This window comes from Eptesicus fuscus, chromosome 16 (genome assembly GCF_027574615.1).
Source record: "Eptesicus fuscus isolate TK198812 chromosome 16, DD_ASM_mEF_20220401, whole genome shotgun sequence".
NCBI lineage: Eukaryota > Metazoa > Chordata > Mammalia > Chiroptera > Vespertilionidae > Eptesicus > Eptesicus fuscus.
Window position 1 is genome coordinate 54,138,515 of NC_072488.1, and position 20,534 is coordinate 54,159,048.

The 20,534-nt window shown below is 44.1% G+C and overlaps 2 pseudogenes; one reads left to right on the top strand and one right to left on the bottom strand.

Annotated features, from left to right (window-relative positions):
* The first annotated feature begins 12,098 nt into the window (after positions 1–12,098).
* On the top strand, positions 12,099–12,689 carry LOC103299043 (60S ribosomal protein L9-like; annotated as a pseudogene).
* Positions 12,615–14,934, bottom strand: LOC103299044 (cyclin-A1-like; annotated as a pseudogene).
* Positions 14,935–20,534: the final 5,600 nt, after the last annotated feature.

Consider the following 20,534-nt stretch of genomic DNA (forward strand, 5'->3'; position numbering starts at 1 on the left):
TAAGGGCACAACTTCATTTTTTGCATGTGGCTACCAAGTTCTCCCAGCATGATTTGTTGAAAAGACTATTCTTGCCCCCGTTAAGTGTTCCTGGCACCTTTATCAAAAATCAATTGACAATAGATGTATAGCTTTATTTCCAGACTTTCAATCCTATTCCTCCAAACTTTCTTTGATGTGCTTTATTACATTATATATAGAAAATAAACTTATTGCCCTGGCCGGTTTGGCTCAATGGATAGAGTATCAGCCTGCGGACTGAAGGGTCCCAGGTTCGATTCTGGTCAAGGGCATGTACATTGGTTGAGGGCACATTCCCAGTGGGAGGTGTGCAGGAGGCAGCTGATCAATATTTATCTCTCATTGAATTTTCTAACTCTCTATCCCTCTCCCTTCCTCTCTGTAAAAAATCAATAAAACATATTTTTTTAAAAAATAAAATAAATATATACTAATAAAAGGGTAATATGCTAATTAGACCGGGAGACCTTCTGGGAGACCTTCCAGACAAAGCCATGGTGGCGGGGCCAAGGCAGAGGCGGTTAGGGGTGATCAGGCCAGGAGGGGAGGGCAGTTGGGGATGATCAGGCTGGCGGGGGGGGGGGGGGAGAAGGGGCAGTTGGGGGTGAGCAGGACAGCGGGGGGGGGGTGCAGTTGGGGACAATCAAGCTGGCAAGGGGGGCAGTTGGGGGCGAGAAGGCTGGCAGGCAGAGTGGTTAGGGGCCATCAAGCAGGCAGGCAGGTGAGCAGTTAGGAGCCAGCAGTCCTAGATCATGAGAGGGATGTCTGACTGCCAGTTTAGGCCTAATCCCACAGGTATCAGGCTTAAACCGGCAGTCGGACATCCCCCAAGGGGTCCCAGATTGTAAAGGGTGCAGGCTGGGATGAGGCACACTTCCCCCCATGCACGAATTTCATGCACTGGGCCACTAGTATGTATCCTACCTAATAATAGACAAATATGCAAATTGACCGTACCTTCACTATGCCCACGATTGGCCAGGAGGCGCGGGGGGGCGGGATTCGGGGTGGCCGGGGTGGCCGATTGGGCTGGCGGGACGCGAGTTCAGCATCTGCACCATGGCTGTGCTGCAGCACAGAAGGGGCCTCTGGGGCAGCAAGCTCACGTCCCGCTGTGGACCATCAAAAGCGGGGGAGCTGGGTGCCTGTCTGCTGGTGCACCAGGCCTTTCAGAAGCCTCCAGCGCGGAGGCTTCTGAAAGGCCTGGTGCACCAGCAGACAGGCACCCAGCTCCCCCGTGATCGAAAGCAAAAGTGTGTAGGGGACCCTACACGTGCATGATTTAATCATGCACTGGGCCTCTAGTATATATGATAAGTTTAAAGAAATAACTGTAAAGAGGAAAGAATACATTTATTTATTGTTCAGTTTCCAAGAGGAAAACCAACAAATATCTACTTATAATTAAAAATTGCCTTTGGTGCCCTGACCGGTTTGGCTCAGTGGAGAGAGCGTTGGCCTGGGGACTGAGGGGTCCCGGGTTCAATTCTGGTGAAGGGCATGTACCTTGGTTGTGGGCACATCCCTAGTGGGGTGTGTGCAGGAGGCAGTTGATTGATGTTTCTCTCTTATCCATGTTTCTAACTCTCTATCCTCTCCCTTCCTCTCTGTAAAAAAATCAATAAAATATATATTTTTAAAAAATTGCCTTTGGTGATTTTGGTTGCTTACAATAAATAAGAGCAAAATGGAATGTGAGTCTTCAGCACCCACTCTTCCCACTCATGTGCTCTCAAGTGTGTCTGTGAAAACTTCAGGATGGACACGTGGCAGAAGGCCAAAGGGAAAGGTCAGAGTCTGGCACTGGCACTGGTAGCAGCAGTGGGCCTGGCATGGGCAGGAGTCCAAGGAGAGGACAAAGTCTGTACACACCAGGCCATACCTGCAAGGGCTCCCCATAGGATAGTTTATGAGAGATGGTTCTCAAGGCCCAGCAAGAGTCCAGACACATGAATGTAGTCCAACCTCCAAGTGAAGTTCTCAATCCAAAGGAATGTCTACGGCAGTATCTTTGGAATAGAGTCTTTGGAATAGGATATCTCAGCACTCTGTAATTTAGACTGGACTGTGGGCAGTATCCAGGGTGTGTGTGTGTAGGAGAGAGAGAGAGAGAGAGAGAGAGAGAGAGAGAGAGAGAGAGAGAGAGAGAGAGAGAGAGAGAGAAAGGGAGAGAGAGGTCTATTTTTGGTAGTATATTTTGTAAAGTTTGTGTTAGGTCTGATCAAATAATTGAATTAATACCCCCTCCCCTGGGAACTGACCTTTAAGCCACTTCACAACCAACATTCCCTTTTGCTTAGACCACATTCCACTTCCTAAGACCATTATCCTTCCTCTACAGACCTTCCCAAGATCCGGGCCCACCCAGAGAATTCTCTGCCCAGAAAAAGTCCGTTTCAAGTCCTTTAAAATCTCTGACTCTCTGTCCCTGGGTGCTGGCGCTATTTGGGGGCTTGGGCCATCTGGCATCCAGATGACCTGATAAATTTATAATCCCTTACCACTTTGGCCTCGTGCATTCCTCCTTCGGCGACCCTAACAGTTTACGTATATTTTAAAAAATTAAAATTTAGTGGTCTCCATGGGGACAAATGATTTCAGAAGAATCAGCACAATGGAACGTGAGGGGCTGTCCTTTTCACAAAGGGCTCTGCAGTGGTGCTGGCGCCTCAGAAGCAGGGCTGGATTTGGGAGCTTCCCAGGGGATATGCGCCATAGAAATGCCTAATCTACCTGAGGGTGCTGACCAGACTGAAACTCTTCATCCATCACACTCCACATTCTAGAGATAACTCCCTTCTGTTGCTGCTGTTCATCTTTTTTTGTTTTTAACTTACAGAAATGATTCTTGCAAATTTTTAAAATTTCAAATAACACAGATACAGAGAAAGTGTAAATCTTAGCCCACTGTAAAGTTTGTAATTAGACTCCCAGAAGTTATTCTATGAATACAAATATATCATATACTAGTTGCCCAATGCATGAATGAAGATTCGTGCAAGAATGAGCCTTCATTCCCCTGGCTGCCAGCACTGCCTTCGCTCTGGCCAGAGCAGCCTTTTTGCCTTCCCATGCTGCCCAGAGGCCTGGAGCGGCTGGGTGGTGCGGAATGCCTGAGTCGTCACCATGGCAATGATGCAAGCATCCCACCCCATTCCCAGCTGCTCAGCGCCTGCATATGCAAATTAACACACCATCTTTGTTGGGTTAATTTGCATACCCACTCCTGATTGGCTGGTGGGCATCGTGATGGTACGGTCAATTATGTTATTCTTTTATTAGGTAGATATTTGGACTTACACATATACAACAATTTTAACAAAAACAAGATGATACTCTCTATATTGTTGCACATGTGTTTTACACAGAGATTATCATGGACCTATTTTCAATCTGCAGATAGTTCGACCTCCAATTCTCTTTAATAGCTGCATAGTATTCCGTTGTGAATAAGTAAATAAATAATGTTTCAATTTTCCTATTAGTATCCAATTAAACTGTTTCTATATTTTTGTCATTATAACAGTGCTGTTATAGACCCAACATATTTACACATCAAATGCTAATATGTCTTTGGAATGGATTGCTAGAGGTGAAACTGTAGAATACGAGGGAATGTGAATTTAAATTTGAGATACTAGAAAGGATTCTTGACTTGTAGTACATGGTTCAGCTTCAAAAATTATATGCGGAATTGTGTGTGTGAGTGCAAGTGGTGCATATTTCCAGGGAGAGATCCACAGCTTTCTTCAGACCTAAGAAAAAGACTCGGAACCACCGCGTCACAGGGAGCTGCCATTTCCCTGCGGCTCCTGACCACGGGTAGTGAATTTGCAGGTCTTGAGCAATGTTGAGCAGGTACTTGTCTAACAAGGGCCCCTTCCTGTCCAGGCCCAGGACTACCTGCAAGGAGAGGAGATAGTGGAATTCACCAGCGTGTCTTGCCCCGAGAGTAAAGGCGAAGCGCCACTCAGACACATAATCATGGCCACAAACACTTCCTGTGATACTGGATGGCGTTAGGCTCAATAAACTCAGGTATGTGTGATGTAGTGGTCAGCTGGTGTCCTTGGTTCTCAGGTTGGGAGGCCATCTCTAGGCTGCCTGCAGCTTTGCCTCCAGGCAGTGAGGGAGTGGCCAGCCTCAAATCTGCTTCACCACCCCTAATTGCCCAGGTGGCTCCCATACCCAGTGTCCATTGGCCTCGCCAAGTGGGACTACTCCCTATCAGAGCCAGAGACTCGAGTCTGTGGTACTCCACAGACTGGGGCCTTACACTCTGCAGGGCCATGGCCTCATCTTGTAAGACTGTTAGGGACTTACAACCTCATTCCAATCCTCAAAGGGAATGAAAACAAGGCTGCCTTCCGGAAAGGGTACAGCCAATTTGGACCCTGACTTATGAACTTCAGCATTAACAATAATAACCCTAGCCGAAACCGGTTTGGCTCAGTGGATAGAGCATTGGCCTGCAGACTGAAGGGTCCCTGGCTCAATTTCGATCAAGGGCATGTACCTTGGTTTCGGGCACATCCCCAGTAGGGGGTGTGCAGGAGGCAGCTGATCGATGTTTCTCTCTCATTGATGTTTCTAACTCTCTATCCCTCTCCCTTCCTCTCTGTAAAAAATCAATAAAATTCATTAAAAAAACAAAACAAAAAACCAATAATAACCCCACAATGTTTCCAATAGTGGTTCTCAACTGGGGAGTATATTTTTTGTTGTCACAATGTGGAGTTGGGGGGCAGGGTGCTACTGGCATCCAGTGAGTAGAGGCCAGGGACACTGCTACACATCCTTCAATGCACAGAACAGCTCCTCACAACAAAGACTTATCCGCACAAAATGTCAGTACTGCCAAGGTGAGAGGAGCCCTGCAAAGTACTTGATTAATAGCATCGACACACGTTTTGGACCACAGAGTGATCACATATTTTTGTGGTTATTGTTAATCCTCACCGGAGGATACAATACTTTTTTCTATTGATTTTTAGAGAGAGTGCGAGGAAGGGGGGGGGAGGGGAGAGAAAGAGAGAGAGAGATAAAGAGAGACATGGATCGGTTGCCTCTGGAACACATCCCCACCATACACCCCTGGGGAGTAAACCCAAAACCCAGGTATGTGCCCTTGACCAGGAACCAAACCCAAGATCCTTCAGTGTGCGGGCTGACGTTCTAACCACTGAACAACATTGACCAGTGCGAGAATGATGACATTTTTATATTATTTCCACAGGCTACATGGACCTGCTCACATGAAGTTTCTTCCTGAATCATCTTAGGTTGTCTCTTTTACAATCACTTTCACACAAACTCAGAGAAATCCATTTCTAAACAACTGAGGTTGAATTCTTGGATTATCCTTCATTTCAATTGGTCTTCAAATTTTTGCAGCTTTTAACTCCAAAAATATATAATTTTAAATATATGCTACCAACATATTTTTAAAGTAGATATTTAAGGTTTTCATCATAAGTGCAGCTGGAAGTTTGTAACTTTCAGCATATTGTAAATATTAGCATTTAAAATATAATAAACTGCCTGGCTGGTGTGGCTCAGTGGTTGAGCATGGATCCATGAACCAGGAGATTATGGTTTGATTCCTGGTCAGGGCACATGCCTGGGTTGCAGGCTCCATCCCCAGTAGGGGCGTGCAGGAGGCAGCGATCAATGATTCTTTCTCATTATTGATGTTTCTCTCCCTCTCCCTTCCTCTCTCTGAAATCAACAACAAAGAAAAAGACATTTAAATAAATATCCTATCTAATAAAAGAGAAACATGCAAATTGACCATCACTCCACTACACCCACCAGCCAATCAGGAGCGAGTATGCAAATTAACCCAACAAAGATGGTGGCGGCCACGGAGATGGAGCGAGCAGGAGGCTTGGGTTGTCCCCAGCGATGGAGGAAACCAAGCTTCCCGCCTGCCCTGGCCTCCGCTCAAGGCTACAAAGTTTCAATTATAGAAGATAAATAAATCCCAGATACCTGATTCCAGCCAGCCCTGGCCTCCGCTCAAGGAGGCGCTGAAAAAATTTTTAAAAAGGAGGGGCTGGGAGCTTGGGTCGCCAGGGGTGTGGCTAGCCTGCAAACAGCCATCAGCCCCTCACCCAGGCTGGCCACACCCCCTGGCCCGATCCCTGTAAACAGGCAGTCGAACATCCATTGAGGGGTCCCAGATTGGAGAGGGTACAGGCTGGGCTGAGTGACACCCCCCACCCCCGTGCATGAATTTCATGCACCGGGCCTCTAGTAATATGATAAACCAGCACTCTTAAATAGACCCAATGGAATCTAAATACCATATAGTTAATACCCACCATCATTCATTTTAAAAACACATAAAGAAAAATACTTGAACAAATTTTCCTTTAACAGTGAGAAATTTTGTATTGTTTCTTTTTCTCTGTGAACTCTGATCTGCTTCTCCAACAGAATTTTATACTAATGTAATCTATATTATGATTTATCTTAAAAATCTTTTATTAATCATCCTATCACTTATTCTGTACCAAAATATGCATATAAATTAAAATACATTAGAAAATGTTTATTATAAATTAAAGAGTGAGAAATATTTCCTTTGGCTTGACTTAATAATATAAAATCAGTATACAATCAAAATATGAAATATTGCCCTAGTCAGTTTGGCTTAGTAGATAGAGTGTTGGCCTGTGGACTGAAGGGCCCCTGGTTTGATTCCAGTCAAGGGCAAGTATCTCATTTGCAGGCTTGATCCCTGGCCCCAGTCGAGGTCAAGGCATGTGCAGGAAGCAACCAATGGATGTGTCTCTCTCACATCAATGTTTCTCTCTCTGTCTCTCCCTCTCCCTTCCACTCTCTCTAAAAATCAATGGCAAAATATCCTCAGGTGAGGATTAACAACAACAAAAAAGAAATATGATTTTTTATAATTATCAATCAAAAAAAGAAAAATATATAAGTGCATGTATGAAATGGATGGTTTTTCTTTCCCCAATAAATTTAAAATCCATGGAAGAACATTACTTATTTTTAGAAAGAGACATGGTTCATTATTGATTCTAATCCTATTTTTCATTTTTAAAGATGTTATTGAGTAATCTTGTTCATATAAATAAGCTGTTATGAAAAGAATTTTGTTAGAGCAATTTTACTAAATGTTTTTAATTACTTCTGAATTAAATACCAAAAAGCAACAAACAAAAAAACTACAGTGATCTATCATCCAAAATTATGTTTAATGATCTATCAGCCAACAATGTCATAAATACATCCAATTATGTAGAAACAAAGGATTCAACTTGCAAAAAAGATTTTTTGGTTATCAGAATCATTTTCTCAATACCTATACAAATATGTGTTCCTTTGTTTAGCACCCCAGAAAGTCAGCTAGGTAAAAGGTCTTCCTTCCTTTAACTGCTTAAGAGAAAGGCCACTTGTGAAAGGGGAATCCTATATAATCCTATATAATAAAAGCATAATATACAAATCGACTGAACAGCAGAATGACTGGCAGAACGACCGATTGCTATGATGCGCACTGACCACTAAGGGGCAGGTGCTCAATGCAGGAACTCCCCTTAGCCCTCAGGCCCCAGGCCAGTCAAGGCAGGTGCCAGCAAGCCCCCACCCCCACCCCCCCCCCCTGATTGCCCTGCATCACCCCCCAGAGGGAGACGACCGGCAGCGGTGGGGGGGGGGGGGTGCTGGCGAGCAGGTGGCACCAGGCTGACCAAGGTGGGTGCCAGTCGCCCCACAGATCGGTCCTGATCTCTGGCCAGGCCTAGGGACCTACCTGTGCACGAATTTCGTGCACTGGGCCTCTAGTTGAGAGATAAGAACTTATTCTTTCATCTCAGGCAGTTCAGTTTTAGAAAATAATTCATATGGAAGTTGAGGACCTGGAAATTGATTCAATTAAAACTATTGGCCTAACCGGTTTGGCTCAGTGGATAGAGCGTCAGCCTGCAGACTCAAGGGTCCCAGGTTCGATTCCAGTCAAGGGCATGTACCTTGGTTGCAGGCACATACCCAGTGGGGAGTGTGCAGGAGGCAGCTGATCGATGTTTCTCTCTCATCAATGTTTCTAACTCTCTATCCCTCTCCCTTCCTCTCTGTAAATAATCAATAAAATATATATTTTTAAAAACTATTAATGTCTGAACAGACCTTGGAGAGCTTTATGTAGTTGCAGTACTTTATTCCAATTTACAGACTATTGGTCTAGATCCTTGCTACTCAATGTGGTCCATAGTCCAGCAGGATTAGCACCACCTGGGAACTTGTTAGAAATGTAGATAGAATCTTGCTAAAATGCATATTTTAAGGAGATCCGCAGGTGATTCATATGCACATTAAACTCTGAGAATCCACTGCTTATAGCAAATGTGCCATGGCACTCTTCATCATATATATAGTATGGGTCTTGTAGGCCTCTTGAAGGTGTAAGATTATTACCATTGATTAAACCAATAACTGGATAGCCTCATAGATTGCAATCCTGGCTGTTTATTAGATCACCTGGTTCCTCTAAAAAAATTTTCAAATTTTCAATTAGAGTTGACATATATTATATTAATTTCAGCTGTACAACATAGTGATTAGACATTTATATAACTTATGATGTGATCACCCCAATAAATCTTGTAGACTTGGGTTGCTTTTAAAACATACCTAAGCCCTGTCCCAAACCCAGAGATTCCGACTTAAGTCTAGGGTGGGGTCCAGGTATCAGTTAATTTCACGTGCTGCAGTTGGTCCTAATGTGTAGCCAGGGCTGAAACCACAATCGTTCCTCTGAATCACCTACTTGAGAAACGTTGCTCATTACTCTGAATGCTAGCTGTTGTAGTTGTCAGAGGACCCCAGAAACAGATCCTCCAGCTCTGACTTGCACGTAACCTAAACCACAAGAACTGGGTTGAAGCCTCCAACCGAGCTAGAAGCCTGGAAGAAACCCATGTCGGAGCCTATACAGAGGACAGGTTTGTTCCAGCGGGACATACAGGGCAATCACTCTGCCAGACTACCCTCTTTGTGATAGATGCCACAAACCCTTTGGGGTTGCATATAAAGGGTAACATTACTCCTGATCAAGTTTGGGGGCAAAGACGAGAGTCCTGCTCCCCCGCAGGTGAGATCTCAACCTCAGTGAATCCTGACCATGCCTGGTTTATATTGTCTTCCTCTTCCAGGTCTTTATCACAGAGTGCAGTGACACCAAAATCTCCTTACATTTCTCCCTTGTGGACTGCCTTTTTCAGGTAAATGGGATTGTAAGAACACCCACAAACCAGGCTTCCTGGAGAACGGTGTAGCATGAAGGAATGAAAAGTTGTCAAAGGATGGCAAAAACCTTGACAAGCATGTAAGGTCTCTGTGAATTGTGAAAGCAACACAATGGAGGACAGTCACATGCTCCCAAGAGCCCCACCAATTCAGCATTCTCTCTCGTGGGGCAACTGTGTCCTCCTACAGGGCAGAACTGGGCAAGACAAAGGGTACTGAAGTTCCTTCCTACTTCTAGCACAACATCCTCAGTATATCAGGGGCATGGGACAGGATCTTCCTTTGGCTGCCTGTGGAGGCAGTTTACAATGGAAGGATTCCAAGGCCAAATCAGATATCAATGGGAGGTTAGTCCAAATGCACTCAGCCAAAAAAAAAAGGGGGGGGGGGGACAGGAAGAAAGAGTCAGAGGTGAAAAGGTAGGTCAGGGAGTCCCAGGGACCAAGCAAACAAACCTGGAGATGGAAGCAGAAGCCAGTAGGTATACTAGCAGGCAACCATCCAGGGGTAGATTCAGCCCTGAGTTCAGGGCAAGTCTAAACTAAGGCCAGTCTTATTATTCCTGAAGTGTTGGGCTGGTGTCTGAAGAGGTAAGTCTCCAAATGATACGTCATCTGTGGGGCATAGCACCAGCCTTCAGATGAAAGCTGAGGCTTGCAGGTGGTAAGTGTACCTGATAGTAAAAACAATCGCAACCTGTCCCAACAAAGATACAGTCGTAACTTGGAGTTATTATGGGTTTGGTTCCAGGATAAAGCAAGTGAGTCATAACTTTTTGGTGGTGGAGGGTCTTGCCTTCAATTTGTAGAAACTGCAACACCTGTGAAGCTCAATAAAATGAAGCATAATAAAATGAAGATGCCTGTACTGATGATTCAGGATAATAGAGCCACCCTATATAATAAAAGGGTAATATGCAAATAGACCGAAGGGCAGAATAACTGAAAAACCAATCAAAGCATAATATGCTAATGATATGCAAAGGCTGCTCAACCGCTCACTATGGCATGCACTGACCACCAGGGGACAGATGCTCCCACCGGGCCTCTCCCAATCGGGACTGATTGGGCACCAGCCAGTGGCAGGCACAGTGGGGCCGGGATGAGCGGGAGCTGCAGGTGGTGTTTGACTGCGGGTTTTGGCCCAATCCCTGCAGGCCACACAGAGGGACCCCACCTGTGCATGAATTCATGCACCGGGCCTCTAGTGTAGAGCTAATAGCTAAGTGGTTGGTCTAAGCACCAACAGAAATGGTGAGAGTAAATCTTACGGAAGTTCCTGATTGCCAGCCATAGCCCTTGACCGTAGGTAGATTTGGTTCAATCCTAAGAACTCCATCCATACTTGGGTGGGAGAAAAATTTGAATCCTAGTGCTTGAACCCTTTACACCCCCATGAATGGCACCATTCGAATTTCTGGAAAACATCATCAGAATCATGAAGCCAAATTAATGGAGGAGTTAGAGACCAGCATCCTATTACTTAGAGACCTTCTATCTTCTATGCACCTTGTTTTTCCTAAACTCACCATACAAATGAACTAATTCATTTCCCTATCAGTGAGGTTGAGTATATTTTCATGTGTTTGTTGACAATTTGCATTTCCTTCTTGGTGAATTACTCACTTATACATTTTTCCTAGTTTTCATTGGGCTGTTTGTCATTTTCTTACCAATTAGTGTTAACCATTTGTCATATGTGTTGCAAATGTTTTCTCCTATCGTTTCTTTTACATAGAGTGATCTTTTATTCCTATTTATTAATTGGTGTGTGTTTTTTTTAGAGATAGAGGGAGGGAGAGAGAGAGAGAGAGAGAGAGAGAGAGAGAGAGAGAGAAACATCCATCAGTTGCCTCCCATATGTGCCAAGACTGGGGATCAAAACCCACAACTTAGGTATGTGCCCTGACCTGAATCACCCGCAACCTTTTTGGTGTACAGGATGATGCTCCAACCGACCCACACTGGCCAGGGCCAGTAATATTTTATTCAGTCTTTTTATTTGTGTATTTTGGATATTCCATCCTGCTTGCAAAAGTCTCCCAAGGGTATAAAAATATTCTCACCTAGCTGGTGTGGCTCAGTGGTTGAGCATTGACCTATGAACCAGGAGACCACAGTTCAATTCACGGACAGAGCACATGCCGGGGTTGCGGCCTCCTCACCCCCAGCAGGGAGCATGCAGGAGGCAGCTGATCAATGATTCTCTCTCATCATTGATGTTTCTTTCCCTCTCCCTTCCTCTCTAAAATCAATAAAAATATATGTATTTAAAAAATATTATCTTGCCATTTGTCATTTGTCATACTAACAAAAATTAAAGAATGGTAGCACTAAGCATTAGTGAGAGAGTTGGGAAATGATATTCTCATAGCCTATAGGTAGAAATGTGAGTTTTTACAGCCATTTGTAAAGAAACCTGGCTATAACTGCTAACATGCAAAGTGCACATATCCTTTGTCTCGGCAATCCCACTTTGGGACATGTTTAAAAAAAAAAAACCCCATTGGTTTATAAAAGTATACTGCGAATAGGATGAAGAAATAAAATGGAGTCACTTTAGCAAACTGACAAATTACTGAAATCAAGTAGGTTGAGGTATAAGAAAATGATTCTATTCTTGCCTGGGAACTTAAAATTTTGATTTTTCCAGTCCTACGTCGATGCCTGGGTAGACACCAAATCTCCACATAACCTGAAGAACTAAGGAAAGAATGTTCGTGTATCTAGGCCACCTGTCATCTAGAGGATTACCATCTCAGACCAATCCAGAGGCTAATTATACAGAGCTGGTTCTTCTCCAGAATGTACTCTTTATCTTTGTCTCATCTATTACGATACGAGGATGAAGACCATTCTCAGCAGACTGTCGACATTCTAAAAAATGTTGATATCACTCTGAAGGGACACACAGTTACTGTGAAGGGCCTCAGGGGCACCCTGTGGAGGAACTTCAATCACATCAATGTAGAACTCAGTCTCATGGAAAGAAAAAGAGACTCCAAATTGACAAATGGTGGGGAAATAGAACGGAACTGTGTACTGTTTGCACTATCTGTAGTCAGGCACAGAACATGATCAAGGGTGTTACACTGGGCTTCCATTACAAGATGAGGTCTATGTATGCTCATTTCCCCAACAGTGTTGTTATTCAGGAGAATGGTTTTCTTGTTGAAATCTGAAATTTCTTGGGTGAAAAATACATCCATGGGGTTTGGATAAGGTTGGGCGTTGCTTGTTCAGTACCTCAAGCCTTGAAAGATGAGTTAATTATTGAAGGAAACATTGAACTGGTATCAAATTCAGCTGCTTTGATTCAGCAAGCTACAACAATTAAAAACAATATCAGAAAAATTTTGGATGGTATAGGGAACAGTTCAGCAGGCTGATGAATAAGAACTGAGTTGTCCAGCTGCAGAAACAGCAAGATGCCAGATGATTCCTCAGACTTATTTTTTATATTTTTAAAGATGCAATAAAAACCCTGAATTGATTGGGTGAGGGCTGGGAGGGGGGAGAATGTACTTTTTTGTTTTTTATAAGGCAAGTTATCATTTTTTAAATGTTAGAATATTTTACAAGCTACAAAATGTAAGAGAAGCTAAATACATTTACATTTTTTAAAATGTCATCTATGTTGTAGTAACACTAGTTGATCCAACCTGCAGAAATCTAAAAAAATTAGAACCAATTCTGTTGATCTGGAGGTTAAATTCTGAAAGTGCTTTAGTTCTGCAATTTATTGTAGAGGAAGAACTGCAGGTGGTTCCATGAGAGGTACATGCATGTACTTTGAAGCTGTATACTTCTTCCTAATTGCTTGCTGAGGTCAATGGGGTATATCAAGGCATGCTTTATGTAACTCACTCAGGCAAGGCACAATTTCACTTAATGAACAGCCTGTAAATGCTGCAAGAGTGTTTGGCCAGAAGCACCTGTTCATAGTACAGTTTGCCAGGCAATAAGCTGCTGCAGTCATCAAGTAGGAATATATTTCAAGAATGGGCCCTAGCCGGTTTGGCTCAGTGAATAGAGCATTGGCCTACAGACTGAAGGTTCCATTCTGGACAAGGGCACATGCCTGGGTTTCGGGCTCAAGCCCCAGTAGGGAGCATGCAGGAGGCAGCTGATCAATGATTCTCTCTCATCATTGATGTTTCTATCTCTCTCTCACTCTCCCTTCCTCTCTGAAATCAATAAAAATATATTAAGAAAAAAGAATGGTTCAGCTTCAAGTAGACTCAGTTCTGCTCCATACTTGGCCAGGTTCTCAGTTTTGAAACACACTCGTTGTCTCCTTAAGGAGAAACTGATTGATAGTTGGCACTGTTAGATCAAAAGCTAGAACTTTAGCCCAGGCCAGCATGGGTCCGTTGGTTGGAATGTTGTCCCATAAACGTAAAGGCCTAAAGTTCTATTCCCAGACAGGAATGGGAATGGCTTCCCTGGTTATGGGTTTGATCCCAATCGGGGTGCCGACTGGAGGCAGCCGATTGATGTTTCTCTCTCCCTCTCCCTTCCTCTCTCTCTAAAATCAACTTTAAAAATAGTGTTTGCACCAAGCTGGCATGGCTCAGTGGTTGAGCACTGACCTTTGAACCAGGAGGTCGGGTTCAATTCCCTGTCAGGGCATATGCCCAGTTGTGGGCTCTGTCCCCAGTGTGAGGTGTGCAGAAAGCAGCCAATCAATGATTCTTTCTCATCACTGATGTTTCTATCTCTCTCCTTCTCCCTTTCTGAAATCAATAAAAAAATATATTTTTTTTAAAAAGCTAGGACTTTCAGGAGCAGTAAAGTGTTCCACAAAATAGTTCTCATTTTGTGTATCATCAGTTACACAAACTTATCTACTTCAGGTAGATATTTCTTCATCTTTTGAAGCCAGAATACCTGCTGTTCCTACAAGCTGCAATTTCCCTCTCAGAACAAACATGCACAAAAGAAACCTGTCCAGGAAGTTGACAGCCAGGTAGAGAGTCTCAGCTCAGAGCTTATATTCTTCTCTGGCCTCAAATCAGCCTGTCCACCAGAATCATTCCCATGCCTTCTGGTTGTTTCCTCATGAAGTACACTTTGGGCCTGTATCTTATTTCAGCTTCTCTAAGGCACTGATGAGTTTCTTCAGCATTTCCGGTTGCATTTATCACATCTGTACCAAAATCTGCTGCATCTTCAGACTGGGAATGGAGAACTGAATCTACCAGCATAGGGGAAACTGTGCTAAAATCCAGCAGGAAGTGAAGGTCTGACTTAAGGGTTTACTGTTGTCTACTTCATACACACCCTCAAATGCCATCCCATCTCTCCCTGTGCAGCTGTTTCTGTCCTCTTGCTCAGGTTCATCTGTGTAGATATCCAATCCTTGCTTGGCTGGCACATGGACCCCACAATCAGAGAGTGCTTCCTTTCCAGCTTGAGGGAAGACATTTTCTGATCAGAGAAACACCTGAGTGTTATGATGCCTGCCACAAGTCTTCCTGTGCTGCCCATTCTCAGTTAGCATGCCTGGCACTGTTCTTTGCGGGGGATCCTGGCCGAGCTAGGCTCTGTTCATCATCTGACAGGCATCAGGACCTCAGGACACTGGAGCCAGGACTACTCTGCTCTTGGAGCTGCTGAAATGCATTACTTTAGTCTCCACAGGCTGCTGCAATCATGGAAGGAGAAACAGACAAACTGGATTAGTCAACCTCTTCCACCCAGGGGCTCCAAGGATGCATGAACCTCCAGCAGAGAGAATACTAAGACATAAGATCTTCCCTGTATTTAGGATTGAGAGGAAAGAATGTACTCTTTACTATAACAACTCTTAGCTTTTCTTTCTTCCTTGAAACATTCTGTGTATTGCCTAGTTGTGTTTCTGGTTTGCAAACCCTAGTCCCTTGAATAAATCTTTTGTCATTTATTTCTAGCCAAAGCCTGCAGATTCTTTTTGAGTTAATTTGACAGTACAAATGTTAGGACAAGGGTCTCAAGGTCTAGGCAGTTCTTACTAAATACTATCTTGCTAAATGTTAAAATGTAGCAGAGTATTTTGCAGATGCAGCACAGGATGAGCTTGACAGGAACTCAACAGGATGAGTGTAGCCAACTGCAAAGACATCAATGTATAATTGACCAAATAGTGTACTAGCATATAAGCAATGGCGAAGCCTCCCTTCAGGAAGGCAGAGCTTTGGATGTGAATCCTGTCTTTTTTTTACTTGCTAAATAAATAAAACTCCCTTTCAACAACCACCTCTCTTGAGTAGAACATCCCAAGCAGTGAACCCCTTGAGTACAGTACAAATCTGGTAACTCAGTGGAACTCTCTTAAAGGGACTCCCTCTCGGACTGGTAAGGATGCTTGGTAGAAGCAGTTGGCGGCAGCAGCTCGTCCAGAGCTTGCTTGCTTGTATCTCCACTGGATGAGGGATCTGTTCTATAGGAGACTCCCGCTTGGTACGGACCACTGGAATGGCTGCTTGGTCCGCCTCGACAGTGAAGCAGAGTGGCCACCTGAACCCGCTTTGTTCAAGTGCTTCGGAAGGGAGGTGGTAAATCAGCCCCTGTGGTGCTTTAATTAGTGTTTCTATTCCTGGTCTGGATATCAGGTTATCAAAAGTATACTTTAATTTCTGGTGCTCTCTTGGTTTCAGGCTGGTTGTGTGACACTGATTTAGGCCCCCACCTAAGTCTCACTTGAGGGTTGAGGAATGCCTCCAGGAATGCCAAAATATCCTCGGGTGACAATCTCTGATCTGGTTGTCTGGTCGTCAGGAAACGCTGGGCTAAAGGTTATGAGATCATAGTGTCTACCACCCTTTAGTTTTTATCTTGCAGGAGGTGAATTTTGTTCTTTGTGTGTATATTTGCATTTGCCTTGTCTTATATGTAAAAGTGCAGCTATGGGAAACTCAAATTCAATCCCCTAGGTAGCCCCTTAGGGTGCATCCTCCAGAACTGGATAAAAAGAGCTCTATTTGTTTACTTAAAGAGATGAAGGGCTTATACAAATTAATATAAAAAATGGGTCAATTGTAGGAAACTGCCTGTCCTGTCCAAGGCAGCCTTGCTTTAGGCTGGGAGTCTATTGTGGATTCAGGGGGGCACTGTTTTTTAAGTGCAGCTTCTTTTACTTCCTAGGGTTCAGCATTCCCATGATAGGATCATTTACCTTACACACAAAGGCTCCCCTGCAACCCCCAACCTGCTTCCATCCAAGGAGTGCACTTTCTTTTTTTTTTTTTTTTTAAATATATTTTACTGATTTTTTTACAGAGAGGAAGGGAGAGGGATAGAGAGCTAGAAACATCGATGAGAGAGAAACATCGACCAGCTGCCTCCTGCACACCCCACACCGGGGATGTGCCCGCAACCAATGTACATGCCCTTGACCGGAATCGAACCTGGGACCTTTCAGTCCGCAGACCGACGCTCTATCCACTGAGCCAAACCGGTTTCGGCAGGAGTGCACTTTCTGAAGCACCCAGAGCCAAGGTAGAACTCACGATGGGAAATAGGAATGGCACCCAAACCTTGCAGTTCCCTGAAGAACAGTGAGGTTCCCATCAGACTGACCTTGCTGAGGACAAGCAAGTGAGCTCATGTAGCCAGTGGAGGTAATCAGGGATAGAAGCGAGGATCTCTTATCTAGAAGATAAGCAAGACTGAGAGATAAAGGTTTGGCTGTAGGACTTGGGAGCCAGTCTATGGCTAATGGTGCAAAAGATATATGCTTGGGGGTATATGGGAAGAATGACTAGTTTTATTTGAGCCCCCCAAAATGAAGCACATTTGTATGCTGTTTTAATGACTCCCACTGCTTTCCTTTGTCTGAATGATAAAGGGGAAAAATTATATGCAACATCTTTCAAAGAGTCTCATTGACATAAAGAGATGTTCTATGAGCAGGTCTGATTTCAAAAATTTTACCAAATGTGTGATAACGCAGACCAGTGGTCGGCAAACTCATTAGTCAACAGAGCCAAATATCAACAGTACAACGATTGAAATTTCTTTTGAGAGCCAAATTTTTTAAACTTAAACTTCTTCAAAATAGACTCGCCCAGGCCGTGGTATTTTGTGGAAGAGCCATGGGCCAAAGAGCTGCATGTGGCTCGCGAGCTGCAGTTTGCCGACCACGGACATAGACCAAATACGCTAGGAGTATTGAAAACTAAGATTACCTGACTGGATTGGTGCCAAAAAAAGGAGAAAAGTCTACTATGATTTAAAAATGTAGGTAGAATCAACCACCTGTATATATTTTGAGTAACAGAAGCCAAAAGGTTGGGCTTCCTAGCCACATGGTGTGGGAGGAAGGTGGAAATGACACGGGGAAATGAACTGCTTGTAGTGTGATGAAAAACTTAATTTACTGGTTCTTCATCCATTCATCTGCAAGGATGATTCTGAGATCACTGACTCAGGTGCACAGTCCTGCATTCCCTGGTGTCAGAACCCAATCAAGTCAAGAAGATTCCTGAGACCTCAGCTTCTTTTCTGAGCAGCAGCCTATTAGCTCCCCCTTTCTCCTCCAAAGCTGTGGGGTGGCGGGTGGAGGGGAGGCAGGTCGAGGTGAGAGAGCTTGCTCTCTGCATCCACAGGCAAGATTAGGTGCTTCTAAGCTGTGTTCCCTTCTTGGGGAGTGGCCCCCACTAAGCCCCAGCACAGGCCCCTATGGCTTTGGGAGTCCGCTGACAGGCAGTGGAATGGGCTGACCCAGGCACTTGCCCTGCTGTGGAAGCAGCAAGGTGGAGCAGCCCAGTGATTTGTCACAGCTAGGGGCAGTTCTGGAAGTTTAGGAACAGAATACTGCACTGCTAAGGTGTGAGCTGGGAGACAGATGCAGGGAGGCCATACCACCTAGAACCTCTTTTTAGCAGATTGGGTCGGAATTGTGGCATTTTAGCCATAAAACCAGGTATGCTGGGAGCATCCCTACCTGGGACATGGGGGATAGCTGTGAGGAGGCCTTTTCAGTCCATCTTCTCTAGGAGTCCAGAGCCAGAGGGTTGAGAGGAACAGTGACTGTAACTGCAGTAGGAGGTGACTCTGCCATTGCGAGTGCCTGCGGCTGGGGAGAAGAGGTGAGGTGGGGCGGTGCCTGTGTACATGGCCCCTCGTGGCATTGCTGATTCTCCTTCATTTCCCCTCCTGTTTCATTCTTATTTGAACAACCTGTGCCTGCAGCTGTTTCCTGTACCTTCTTGAGCTCAGAATCCGAGCTTCATTCCTAATGTTTCCAAACTGGGGACAGGGGATAAAGGAGCCATATTCTGTGAAAGATGGAAACTGTGCACTATATAGATCTCACATGATCTGCTCATCTCAAGCCTTATCCCATGCTGAACTGAAAGGAGCAATGAAGTTGTAAAGGCACTGCTTTGAAAAAATAATACCTAGGTTTGGACTCCTCAGCACCTTTCAAAACGGCAATAGGCCAGCTTTCACAGTGGCCGTAATAGAGAAAGTAGTGCAAGCTCTCCAAATTAGGTGGGCCTTACATCTTCAGAGACCACAGTCCTCACAAAAAATGCTCAAAAGGATGCTGGCCAAACTATGCCAGGAAACCATGACACCTGGCTTAAATTACTACTAATTGCCCTGACCTGAATCAGGGCAGCACCTAAGGCAGGCGTCCTCAAACTACGGCCCGTGGGCCACATGCGGCCCGCTGAGGACATTTATCCGGCCCGCCGGGTGTTTTTGCCGTTTTGTTTTTTTACTTCAAAATAAGATATGTGCAGTGTGCATAGGAATTTGTTCATAGTTTTTTGGTTTTTTTAAACTATAGTCCGGCCCTTCAACGGTCTGAGGGACAGTGAACTGGCCCCCTGTTTAAAAAGTTTGAGGACCCCTGATCTAAGGAATGCTTAAATTAAGTCCTGATGAACTTATGATAGATCCTTTTTGGGTTCCTCCCAAATTTTAGGATGCCCAGACCCACTAGTAAAACAGGCTGTTAAACATATTATCCAATTAGGAAAAGTAACAGAAAACTTAAATCTAACCTGATTTTACTAATACCACCAGATACACCCATATGATTCAGGGAACTAGGTATATTTAAAATCTGTGTGGCTCAGTAGCTGGGAGTGTCACCTCATGCACCAAAAGGTTGTGGGTTTGATTCCTGGTCAGAGAACATACCCAGGTTGCTAGTTGGATCCCCAGTAGGGGCTCGTGCCAAAGGCAACTGGTTGATATTTTTCTCCATCCCTCCCCCTTCCTCTCTTTCAAAAAAAGCATATCCTCAGGTGAGGACTTAAAATAAATAAACTTTGAAAACCCTGGAAATCAGGATCCTCACAAAATCAACTGAATCCAATATAGACAGGTCCTCATTTGGTATCTATATTAATACTAGAGGAATATGCAAATTGTCCAGGACACCATCACAGTAACAGAAACAACCAAACAGCAGGTTGTGTGGGGCAACCAGGCTGGCGGGGGGGAGGGAGGGGGGGCAATTGGGAGCAACCAGGCTGGTGTGTGTGTGTGTGGGGGGGGAGTAGGGGGCGACCAGGCCAGTAGGCAGGTGAGTAGTTAGGAGCCAGAAATCCCAAATTATGAGAGGGATGTCCAAATGCTGGTTTAGGCCTGGTCCCCGGGATTGGGCCTAAACTGGCAATTGCGTGTAGGGCAACAATGAAAAACAGCCTGAATTTCAAATAGGTAATAGCTGAATAAATTGTATAATGGAGTTATACTGTAGTATATTTTAGTGTTATTAAAAATAATAATTTTGCAAAACAATAGTGAGTATACTTAATGGCACACAACTGTAAACTTAAAAATGGTTTAAACAGTAAATTTTGTGTTTGTTTACTTTACCACAATAAAAAGAATAAGAATGATTGCTATCCTACATAGTATCCTGAAGAAATGGCCATAACAATTTTTAAGAGAAAAATCTACATTTTGGGTAAAATGTGTGTTTGGGTGTGTGTGTACAAGTTCATAGAAAAAGGTATGCAAGAATATAAACTAAATTTCATTACCTCAGGGAGTGTGATGTACTAGTATTTATTATTTGACTTGTAACAAGGAACATGCATTTAGAGCTCAGACAAAGGCTCAAGTCCCAGTTCCACTACTGATCTGACGTGTGAATTACATGTTAGTTTCTTCACTTGTAAAACAGGGAAAGAATAGTACCTGCCTCATTAGAATTGTTATGAGGTAAATATTAGAAGAGTGCCTATAACAATAAGTTATATTGTCATCGTATTATTGTCTCCTTCAGTGTCTTCCTTG